Source organism: Carcharodon carcharias, chromosome 2 (assembly GCF_017639515.1).
Source record: "Carcharodon carcharias isolate sCarCar2 chromosome 2, sCarCar2.pri, whole genome shotgun sequence".
In the NCBI taxonomy this organism is placed as follows: Eukaryota; Metazoa; Chordata; class Chondrichthyes; order Lamniformes; family Lamnidae; genus Carcharodon; species Carcharodon carcharias.
The window spans coordinates 187,098,667-187,111,187 of NC_054468.1; the positions used below are offsets into that span (position 1 = coordinate 187,098,667).

A 12,521-nucleotide genomic window follows, 5' to 3' on the forward strand; every position below is an offset into this window, starting at 1 on the left:
CTGTTTATACCAACCATGGGTGTCAGGGCTGCCACCATACTCCTTACATCCAACATTGTTAGGACAAAAATGATGAATTTTACATCATTTAACATCAACCAGTCACCTGCATCTTATTTTAAAATGCCCACCCATGTTTAGGCAGGTATGTTATCAATTTCAGCAGAAAGTTTAGCAAGTGGTATTCGTGGCAGGAGCTGGTAGAACAATTTTCTGCAAACTCAGGTTATCCTGCATCAAGAAGCACAATGCTTGCCCTCCAACAGCTTCCATAGTTTCCTTTTAAGTCAACCCACCATGGCACCAATATTTGACGCACAAGAAAATTGACACAGTAGCTCCTCCTGAAGATCTGGCATATGACAGTTCTGTACTCACCAAGGATGCCAACTGAATTCAGAAATAATGAGATGAATATATCCACCAAACGAAGCATAGAATCCAAAATTGGTATCCTGAAGAGGTTGGCAAGCGCCTCGGAGGATGTGTGGATATTTTGAAATGCAACCTCAAGACGTGTTGTCAAAGATTGTGGCAATTTTTTGCATGCGCCACAACATTTTCCTGGAGAGAAATGCCATCATGGAGATCCTACTGGGATAATCCATTCAGGTGTAGCAAGGAATCCAGCATGAGGAAGAGGAGCCAGAGGAAATTGAGAAAGAACTAGCTGCAACCTGTCATGTAGGAGAATCTAAATCAATTTCGATATGTGTTACCTGCATTTATAATTCTATTTGTTTCTTTTCCATGCTGTCCACAAAAATGCCTTCACCGACAGTGCTTCAAATTTACCAATAAATTCCCAAATGATCCATCCCCAACATAAACTGGGATTTTCCGTGCCTGCCAGCGTCGGGCATCTTCGGTGTGTGAGTGGACAATATGGCACGGTCGGCTTCACAATGGCGTGAAATCAGTTTGCGATTGCCAGCTCAGCCCACCGACGGTGTGCACTTGGTGGGCTGCACTTTGAGGGGAACTCGAAGATGAGTACACAGCAAAAATGTGCTGTACTTGCCAGGGTCACCTGTTGGACTTCAAGCCTGAGGTGCGTTGGAGGAGGGTGGTCAAGTGCTGACTTGTGGTTGAGGCAATTTGGGGGGGGAGCAAGGGCAGCCCTGCCATTGAGGTGACTTGTTGTGAGGGGGGGGGGAGGTGCAAGGGCAGCCCTGCTGTTGAGGTGATTTGTGGGAGGGGGCAAGGGCTGCCTTATGGTTGAATATAGTGCACAAGCATTTGGGCGGGGGCGGTAGGATGGGCAAGGGAACCGACCATGCATTAGGGACACTTTGTATAAAGTGACTATTCCTCTGCTACTGAGAAAGTTCAAGTGCAGCCATTGTTGTGATTGGAGTTGGGCTTCTAGCTTATCTGCCCACTCAAGCAACACAGAGGCATCAAAGTGCCACCAAGTGCTCCAGAGCTTTTCACCCTCTCCAGCACAGACTGCAAAGTCATGAGCAATTTTTTTCTCAGCCCTTCTAAAGCAGGGCCACAAAAAATTAACTTAAACCCTGTGTGCTCCTCTCCATGGAAATCTTTGGTAAAAGGCCAAAGGTTTATACCACCTGAAGAGTGCAGAACAGTTGTACGACTGCACATGTTGTACAATCTCCTCGCTAAAGCTGGCTGTAGAGCAGTCACAGGTGGAGGCGCTCACAGCCTCTTGCAATGTCATCATCTCGGTTTGGACCAGCCTCCCCCATGGTTCAAGCTAACAGTGCAGTCTTGCAGTGTGGGTTAGGAGAATGCCTGTACCTAAACTGAGAGTAGAGCATGCAGTCCAGTGGGCAAATCTGCTGACAATTGGTTGGATGGAGTGGGGCGGAGGTGGATGGGATCTTGGACAGCCATGCAGCACACTAACCTTTGGCCATCCAAGTGGTGGCCATCGGTCTCCGTGAAATGTTAAACGGCATTCATACTTAACCAGGACAGATCCTTAGTACACTCATGCTAACCCAAGTATCTCTCTCTTTCATCCTGCAGGAGGAGTACATCAGGAGCATGGAGCTTGGTATATTAGCTGCCTGATGATGTACAGAGAGTGGAGATGCTGGAAAAGAGAGTGACTGAGGCACCTGGATGTGCAGAGGGAGGAGCAGCACACTCTGGAAGAAGGGTTGGCTGGGGCTCCTGCACACGCCACCAAATAGCCATAGCGAGCCATTGCTGGTTGGTGCCTACGACACCCAGGGACTATAGACGTCACTTTTCATTCCTGCAGATGAGTGAAAACCAGTGTCACCTAAGATTGCGTATGTCTGGGGAATTGGTCGGTCACATTTGCTGCAGGATTTGCCTTCATGGGGACATGGAGGGCATCCACTGCCAGTGGCCGTGAAAGTGACAGTGGCACTCAGTTTCTAAGCCAGTGGCTCCTTTCAGGGCTCCACAGGTGACCTCTGTGGGATATAGCAAGCCTCCACCCATGAGTCATGGATGCCATCTTTGTGAGGGCACACAACTTTGTTGTGCATTTGCCCCAGGACCAGGACAGCCAGGATGCAAGAGCGATTAGATTCACCCAGATCTGGGGTTTCCCACAGGCACTGGGTGCCATCGACTGTACTCAGTGGTGCTCAGGTCTCCGTCACAACACTCGGTCAACTATATCAACTGCAAGGGTTTCCGTTTGCTGAATGTGCAGCTGCTGTGCGACCTCCAGAAATACATCCTGTACGTCTGCGCATGGTTTCCAAGGAGTGTGCATGACTCCCACATCCTCAATTTGTCACAGATCCCTGAAGTCTCCCAGGGTCCACAGAAGCTGCAGGGATGTCTCCTCAGGTATAAGGGCTAACCGCAAGAGTATGTGGCTGATGACACCCGTGCGGTTGCTCAGACTGCAGCAGAGCGAAGGTATAACGAGGCTCATGCTGCAACTCGAAAATTGGTGGAGCAGATCAGCGGGATACTGAAAATGAGGTTCCGGTGCCTGGTCTGGTGGAGCCCTTCAATATAGTCCACAGAAAGTGTCACGCATCGTCAACACCTGCAGTGCCCTTTACAGCCTGGTGCTGCAACGGCTAGAGGAGCTGGCTGAAGAGGAGATGGAGGAGCTGGTGATCTCCTCCGATGGGGAGGACATCAATGTGGGTGAGGGGGAGGAGGTCCTTGAAGGTGATGATGACAGCGATAAGGCCCTTGCGCTGGCTAGACAAGGCAGGTGCACTCAGGAGGCCCTCATAGCTGCTAGGTTTGTGGAGGATGATGATGACATGCAGTGAGGGGACACTATAGATCATCACATTGCATCTGTGAACGTTCGACTCTAGTTTGGCTTATGGAAGCATACCTGCCCTTTGTGATAATGCTTCTGTCATGGAGATGCAGTGGAGACCCTAATAATCGCTCGATTGCAGGATTACGAGGACATGCAGTGAGGCACTCCATAGATCTTCATATAGTCTCTGAGAATGTCTGACTCCTGTCTAGCCAAGGGCAGCTCACTTGCGCTCTGTGATCAGGATCATATCATAGAGACGCAGTCATGAAACTTTAGAAGCATTTGATCCTTTTCATGTCTGCATCTGAGCCCTTCAGGAGCATAGCATCACTGGTTACAGGTGTTGAAGTGATAGGGGTCAGCCTCACCCTAAAGATGTTGAGAGCACACAGAGAGAATGACAGAACTCTGTGATGCCTGCCCACTACATTCTGGCAGCAATGACAAGCACTGTCGAGGTGCAGGCATCAGTAATGTGTCCAGGGAGTGTGAGGCCATACCATCACTTTGGTCTGAAGGCTGCACAAAGTGTGGAGAAGAGGCTCTGGACTGAGACGCCTGCTTTTATCTTGTTTTCACATCTGAGTGACATGAACACTGCTCATCAGAACAAGGAGCCATAGGCAGGGAGACATTCTTGGGAATTTAATGACAATAGCGAACATTATGTACTAGTGATTAACACTCATACCCAGGCTGTGTAACTAATTCTTCTTAACTTTCCTAACCCTGCCGCTATGTTTTGGTGCTCCCCGGACATCCACAGTGGAGGTGGAGACAGCCTGCTGTGATGACCTTGGCAGACGTCGTCTGGAGGGCTGAGACCTGGAGGGCTCTGGCCCGCTTTAGGGGTCCTGCTTTGTGGCAGGGGCACTCTTCTCAACCTGTGGAGCTGGAGCTGCTGAGGTCACAAGAAGACGGGATTCGGATGGGCCGTACACTCCTAGAGTCATCTGGATGGATGGGCCCAGGTTGTGCATCTGCTGATCCTCCTCCCTAGGGTGCCTGAGGACCCCAGGCTGACTCCTTGAGGAGAAGGGGTAGATGGAGTGAGATCGAGCTGCCCAGCACCCCGTCACATACACACTGCTGGAGGCCAACTATGGCATCAGCGATGGATACGGGTCCGTGCATCAGTGCAGGACTGATGTCCTGGACCAAGTTCTCTATGGCAGTCGCCATCCTATCAGTGTTGGCCTCAGTGCATTGGCATGCCGGTGCTATCACCTCAGCCTGAAGACCAACGGACTCCTCCATCGTGCCTTGCAATCTGAGGAGTGCAGCGAACATCCCTTCCCAATGTTCCCGAGCTTGCCTTTGCAGCTCCAGCAACTGTGACATTACTGAGTCCAGAGGCTCATCTTCTGACTCGGAATCAGCAAATTTCTGCCCTCCAGCAGTCCTCTGAGGGCCGGACACCCAGGAAGTCCCTGCTGCCACCTGCTGTGAATAAGACAGTGTGATGTGCTCACCAGATTGTGATCCCGAGGCTATTCTAAAGCTAGGTCCCAGTAAGGTGTGTGTCTCTGAACCGGCGGAGGGTGTGGGGGAGCGCTGTGACGGGACTTCAAGGAGGGTGCCTCCAGATTCCTCTTCAGAAAATTTCTTCGGATCTTGATTGGAGGCCCTGGGGCATGGACTCTCTTGGCTGTTTGGCAGATGTGCCTGCGAAAGCAAGGGGAAATAATTAACGCATGGCAACGGCCTGTGAAACAGGACACATCCCTCACAGTATGGTTGTATGATAAATGTTGCATCGCTGGACCCTCACTTGGTGGAGCAGTGCCGACGTCACCTTCAGCACAGGAATGGTTCAGGTCCTCGTCGGCCAGCTGGAGGCTTGAGTGGAGGGGTAGAAGGACAGTGGAGAGACAGTGGCAAAGAAAGGGGCTAGAAGGTAAAGGCTTAACTGGTGGTGGGTTTGAGGAGTTTGCTGATGGAGCCCTGGGGAAAGCCTGCAGACACACATATGACTGGGACAGGGGACAGGGGGATGACTGAAGAAGAGCGCACAGAAACAATGACTGGGGTTAGTGGGGTGCAGGCAAAGATTAGTCGGATTCAGAATAGACAGTCCTGGGAAATAGAGCAAGAGGCAGTTGGGTCCAAAAACATAGACTGTCCCATGGATCAGTGCCATTATTCAGAGGGCTGTGCTTGGCATGCGTGTGCTGGTCACAGTCCAGGGAGGGGGAGGGCCTGTCACTCCTTTGTCAGTTGTGCCATGCATGGTGTACAGGATGTGGTTAGTCCTTCACACACGTCGGTCCTGGGGATTGGTGGCTGCAGATACTGGGCTGCAGATGGCACAATCGCAGTCAGGGGCGTCATCTGCAGCCTGTATATGGGAAACAGATAATGTGGGGTGAGGGCACTCGATGGTCTCATGGTGGGGAGTGGGGAAGGGGTGGTGGTCTCTGTAAGTGACAGTACAATGGGCCTCAAAATGAGGAGGGGTCAGGTCTACGTGGGGCATCGGGACATCAGCATCAAAAGGTTCTGGGGGGGGAACAGGGATAGCAACAACTATTGCGATGAGATCAGGATTAGAGGGGGAGGAAGGAGAGTGATTGGAGGAAGGGAAACCTGCATGTGATGCTCCTCCAGCACGATGGGAGGGACTTCCACAGTCACAGGGGGTGGCTGGAAGCTGGTCTGGCAATAATATCTCAGCACCATCATTTTTCAAGCTGATCCGAAGATGCAGCTGAAAAAGAAGCTCTGAGAAAGTTTGCCAGGGGAGGGTTCTCAAGGCTTGTGAGAGGAGTTGGCCATTGCACATGTCGGCCGATTGAACTCTTGATCTTGGAGTTACAAACCCAGTACCATAACCACTTGGCTATTTAGGCCAAGCCCATCGGCCGATTGAAGAGGCACCCAACTAATTTCTGCTTTACCAAACGGAGGGGAAGGCACAGCTGAGAAATATTAGGAACAGTCAAATGCCAATTCAGCGATTGTGGTGCCTTAACACATGTTGCACATTCTTGTGAGAGCCTATTCCCACTTGGGGCCATTTTTGGATTGGCTTCCAAAGACTCTTTCACCCTCTCTTAGGAAATCACGAGTGTCAGAAGAATCCAAATGTAAAGGGACAACAGGACAAAATGCATATGCCTCATGGCCCAAATGCCTCTAAATAGTGCAGCTGCCAGATTCAGGGTTTGAAGGCCCCTCCCACCCCCGAATACTGTCATAACATGAATGTAAGTTGGGGCTGCTGAATAATGCAAAAGCTTCAATCTGATGGTGCTCTGACTGAGGCTGCTAATACCTGGCAGCACTCAGTCAGATCCAAGCCCCCATGTGAAAGTCCTGACTTGCCTGTGGAGTTTGGGGATGGTGGAGTGGGATAGGGGAGGCCCTACCAGCGACTCATAAGGCAGCACTAGATCTCTAATCCCTACCACTGGGGGGGATGGAATGGTTCTGATGAAAACAGCCCATGGGTTTCACAATGACCCTCTGGTTCATGGCTGGAAGGTGAGCATGGGGGGGCTTCTGTTCATTCACGTATCTGTTCAATGTTTTCACAGAAATGAGCACGAGTGGATCGTGTATAGAGCGACCAATGTAATGTTTGTCTTGGAAATCAGGTAAGCAAGGAGGTGAAGGGCCCATCGCCATCAGGCTGGAGAGAGGGAACAGCGCTCACTCTGATGAACAAGTGCCAGTGGGGCCCCCTCCAGATCCTGAAGCTGAGGCTGACATTGAATGGAGGCATTTGGCACAACTAAAGGTCTAGAGAAGCTGCTTCTCATATTTACAGGCAAGCGAGAGACAGTGCTGTAGATGCCTTTGCATGTCAAGGGATGTGGTGGCTCACATCTGCCACATTCTCCAGGAGGAGTTGATGCCGCAGGGACTGGGAGGCCATCCATTACCAGTGGCTCTCAAAGTGACCGCCACTCTGAACTTCTTTTTGAATGGATTGTTTCAGGGTTCCACTGGAACCTCTGCAGGATTTATCAAGCATCTGCTCACAAATGCATCCAAGAGGTTATTGACACCTTATTTAGCAAGGTGCACAATTAATCCAGTTCTCCCTGGATGAATCCAGCCAGGCTGTCAGAGCAGTGGGAATTGCAGAGATTTCCAGATTCCCACAGGTGCAGGGTGCCATCTATTGCACAGATGTGGCTTTAGGAGCTCCCTGGGAGCAGCCAGTACAATTCATAAACAGGAAAGGCTTCCACTCTCTCAACGTGCAGCTGGGCTGCAACCACCAGAAGCAATTTTTAAAAAATTTATTCATGGAATGTGGTCATTGCTGGCTGGGCCAGCATTTATTGCCCATCCCTAATTGCCCTTGAGAAGGTGTTGGTGAGCTGCCTTCTTGAACTGCTGCAGTCCATGTGGTGTAAGGACACCCACAGAACTGTTAGGAAAGGAATTCTAGGATTTTTACCACGCGACAGTGAAGGATTGGCGATATATTTCCAAGTCAGGATGGTGAGTGGCTTGAAGGGGAACTTCCAGGTGGCGGTGCCCCAAGGTGTCTGCTGCCCTTGTCCTTCTAGTTGGTAGTGGTCATCCTTTTGGAAGGTCCTGTCTAGTGGGGCCTTGGTGAGTTGCTGCAGAGCACCTTGTAGATGGTACACACTGCTGCGGCTGTGCATCGGTGGTGGAGGGGTGAACGTTTGTGGATGGGGTGCCAATCAAATGGGTTGCTTTGTTCTGGCTGGTGTCCAGCTTCTTGAGTGTTGTGGGAGCTGCACTCATCCAGGCAAGTGGAGAGTATTCCATCACGCTCCTGACTTGTACCTTATAGATGGTGGACAGGCTTTGGGGAGTCAAGAGGTGAGTTACTCGCCTCAGGATTCCTAGCTTATGACCTGCTCTTGTAGCCACAGTATTTATATGTCTAGTCCAGTTCAGATTCTGGTCAATGGTAACCCCAAGGATGTTGGTAGAGGGGGATTCAATGATGGTAATGCCATTGAATGTCAAGGAGTGATGGTTGGATTCTCTCTTGTTGAAGATGGTCATTGTCTGGCACTTGGATGGTGTGAATGTTACTTGCCACTTGACAGCCCAAGCCTGGATATTTTCCAGGTCTTGCTGCATTTGGACATGGACTGCATCAGTACCTGAGGAGTCGCTCTGAGGAGTTTATGCAGGTATGTGTGAGCTCCCACAACTCATACAGCTTGAGTCACTCACAGATGCCACAGATCTTCGAAAGCCCTCAGCACATCCAGGGTTGGCTCCTTGATGACAAAAGCTACACCCAGCCCATTCGGCAACCACAAAGTGCTTAAGAGGAGAAATAGAATGCGGCTCATTCTGCAACACTCTGGTGCAGGTCTCCTCTGGTGATGAGGATGTCGAGAGGGCTGAGCTCCATGAGGGTGAGGAAGCTGAGGTTCCAGAGGAAGAGGCCATTGCACGGGCCAGATGAGGTAGGTCTGCATGTGAGATGCTTATAGCTACCAGGTTCCAGGAGGGTGATGACGACTAGCTCGTATGAGCCTCTTTCACCAGCGCCCTAATTGCTGAGTCCACCTTAACACCTTCATTACAATCCTCATCATCTCAATGAAGCACATCCATCTCTGAATGAGTAGTTATGCTCTTGCATCACAATGTCCTCATCCTTGGAAGGTAAGGCAGCCTCTGGAGCATGTGGCCTTTCTGTTATGGGTTAATAACTACAAAAGGGAGTTTTGTGAGCAGAGATGAGATGGTGCAGCCTCTTCAAGCATTTCACCAACATTCCTTTGCATATGGCAGCCTTCAAGAGGCAGGACAGCACTGCAATCCTCAGAGGACTCGTGGCAGTATACCTGCATTGTAGCAAGGCATCACTAGGAGGACAATCATCACTCAGTGCTTCTCGCCTTGATGTCTGAGGTCCAATCTGAATCTGTACTGTAGTATCTCTGCACCGGCAATCGTTCATGCAAGACAAATGTTCAGGCCTCATCATCATATTGAGTCTCCAGCATGAGATCTATCCTAGGGATGCAGTCATCTGTAACTCTCAGTAATGAATGTAAACCTGCACTCAAGCTCACCTTTCAGTGGACTGTCAAAGCTTCAGCAGCATCATAGTCTGATCTCTGTCAAGCGCTCATGACCATGGAATCACCCAAGTTCCCGTACAGCCTAGTCTTGGCATTTGTGGGCCCAAATATGCTGACACTCCATCTAGGCATTAAATACTCTAATCTTTGATAATAAACAGAATACATTAGATGCATTGTAGCTTCGGTCCGATCTCGTTTGAGGCCGCCACATTTTCAGTCCACCAGTCTGACATATTGACAGGAAACCAGGCACACCAATGTCATTGTAACTAGACTGACTGTCTGAGAGTTGGCACTGTGTTAATGTCAAGAGATGCTAGCCAGACTTCTGGCCCAGCACAGCATCCTCCCATTTTAAACTCTGGCATCTAGGGCCTTTACACACACCTCCTATCTCTTATAGTTGTAAGCAGGAATCACAAGGATCAACTTGTGTCAGTGAGGTCCAAAGCTCTGCAACATGGAGGTGGAAAAGTGGGGACCAATATTTGCATGGTATTTAGGTGTGCATACGGGCATGAGATAACGCTGCAGGCCGACAGGAGCACATAAGAGCCCTGAGTTTTGGTGCGTATGTAAAGAACACCCAAGGCTGATGGACATTACATGGAGGCCAATAAAAGATTTAGCGACTGAGATAGAATGCAATGCGCATCACCATTCAATCCTCTAAGATCCACATTGAGCACTCTTCAATGCTGAAGCATCAGGAGACGAAAGCAGCCTCCAGCCTCTAAACTCATGAGGCAACATTATATGAATCTCTGAAGCAAGGCTTAGAGATGCCTTGGCCATCCACCAAGTTCTTAGAGCTAGAGGCTTCATTCATTTCAATACTGTGCAGGGACCGGTCAGGCATTGTAAAGAGATGGTGCGAGACATCATAGACCTGAGGCAGATGATGTGACTTATGTGAGGAGGGGGGCATCTGTGACACTTGACTGGCCATGGAGCATAACATCAAATAGAACAGGCATACACCAGATAAGAAGTTGAATGAAACAAATTATATTTATGTGTGCAAATTATCTACAGATTGTGAACACTATCTTTATGCCCTTGCTATTTCTTAATTTTTCTTAATCCACTGCTATGTCTTGGTGCACCCCCGACATCCACAGCAGAGGTGAAGGCAGCTGCTGACTGATAAACCCTGTTCTCTGTGATGACCTTGGCGAGCATCCTCTAGCAGCCCCAGCCTGCTTTGTCTCCTGCTGTGAAACAGGTACACCCTTCTCAACCTGTGGAACTGGAGCTGATGGGGTTACAAACAGTGGGGATTGGGAGCAGCTGGGCAATCTTAGAATCACCTGGGTGGATGGCCCCAGGATGTCAGGCTGATACTACTCCTCCCTATGGATGCTTGAAGGCCCCTGCCTGCCCCCTTGAGGAAAGGGGCACCTGGAGTGTGGTTGAGGGGCCTCGTTCCCCTCTTACCTAGTAACTGAAGGAACCCACCTGAGCAATGGTCCTGGCACAGATCAGGTGCAATGAACTGGACCAAGGTCTCCATGGTGGTCACCATCCTACCAGTGTTGACCTCAGTATGCTAGCAAGTTGGTGCAATGGCATCAGGCTGAGTGTGGACAGACTCCTCCATTGTCCGTTGCAATCTGCTGACAACATCTGACAACACTGCCTAATGTTCCTGTTCTGTCTTTGTAGCTCCAATATCACTACTGGGCTGAGCCCAGAATCTCATCATCTGACTCGGACTCAGCAGGAGTCTGGCCTCTAGGAACCCTCTGATTGCTGGTGACCTTGGATGTCCCTGCCTCTGCCTACTGTGGACCCAAATCTGTGCTGCACTGACCTGATGGTGGCCACAAGCCTGCTTTAAAGCAAGATATGTGTCTCTCTGTGTTGGAGGAGAATGTGGGTGACCATTGTGATGGCTCTCTATCTAGTGGGTCCTCAGGATCCTCATCCAGGGTGGTCTTGGAGCTGTGGCTGTGGCTGATGTGTTGGCACCTGTGGCCCTTTTCCTTTTCCTGTTGGTGCCTGTCAGAGAGCTCACAGTTTCAGCGGATGTCCGATGGGCTGTTAATGGATCCTCACTGGCATGGGAGACGCTGATCTCACCCTCGGTCCCTGCCAGCCAGCTCTGCCGCCCATTCTTCATATACTGTCAGTGGCCTAAGCTCAGGCATCCCTCCTCTGTTGTGGGATTTCTCCCTGTTGTTGTGGCTGATATTTTCCTGCACAAAGAGATATGGACAGACTGTGAGTAGGATGGATACCAATGCTAATGTTAAGGATGCCTGCGTTCTGTGGGTGTTGATTTGGCCTCTGTAAGGGCTGAGGACATGAGCTGTACAGGATATGAGAAGAGATGAAGATGTCAAAGTGTGTGTGATAGAGTCACTAGTGATGTCCCTTGTGATGACAGTGTATGAGACCCCTGTGGAGTGTAATCCAATGATTTGGTGGTTTGTGAGAGTATGAATTCATCCCATTCCTGCACTGGATGGGGTCCTCTTCTGAGCAGCATTGGCGCTGACTGTCCTGGTGACCTGCTCCCAAGCTGGTGTTGTGAGGTTGGTGGACCTCTGGCTTGCAACACAGGGGAAAAGTATGTTCCTCCTTTCCTTGTATTGAGACATGCTCTCCAGTACATTGACACTAAACTCTGGGTGTCATGAAACTAACATTTTTTCATTATATAATTGTGTTTTATTGTAAAGTAGGTTTATGGGTGTGAGTGTAGATGGTTCTGTCTGTGTGATTTAATTGAATTAGAGTCAGATAGCCTGCAAGCTTGAAAATATCAAAAGAAGTTAAGGGTAAAAGGCATTTGAAATGCTAATGAATAAATGTATGAGGCCTTAGCATGTAGGGTGTGAAGGAAATTTGCATTTTTAGATAAGTGAAAGGGTTGTTTGGGTTTCAAAGGGTGATAGGATGTTTACAACTAACAAGATAAGCAAGACCAAGCAGTTTGTTTATTTTTCCCAAAGGTACTGACCATATTGGCAACATGAAAGATTTTTATATTATTGGAAAAGTAAATTTCCAAAGACATATAGAACAATGGAATTTACATATTAAAGAGAGAGAAACATATATAAAGAAGGATGGAAGGTTATGTTGGTGGGGGGGGGGGGGGGGCACGTAAGATCTAAAAAGACCTTGTAAAACAGCCTTAGAGAAGCCTCAAGCCACTTTTACATAAACCTGCTGTGTCCAGTAACAAAAGGTGGAGGAAGACCTTCGGAATTCCACTGTTGAATGGGTGCTGTGGTAAACTTGCTGGCTTACCT

General features: G+C 49.5%; 1 non-coding gene across 1 annotated transcript; it reads right to left on the reverse strand.

The window, feature by feature from the left end:
* Positions 1-1,477: 1,477 nt before the first annotated feature.
* Positions 1,478-1,588, reverse strand: LOC121275494. The gene has a single exon (XR_005942468.1). It is a non-coding gene; the product is annotated as a U5 spliceosomal RNA (small nuclear RNA).
* Between the last annotated feature and the right edge of the window lie 10,933 nt (positions 1,589-12,521).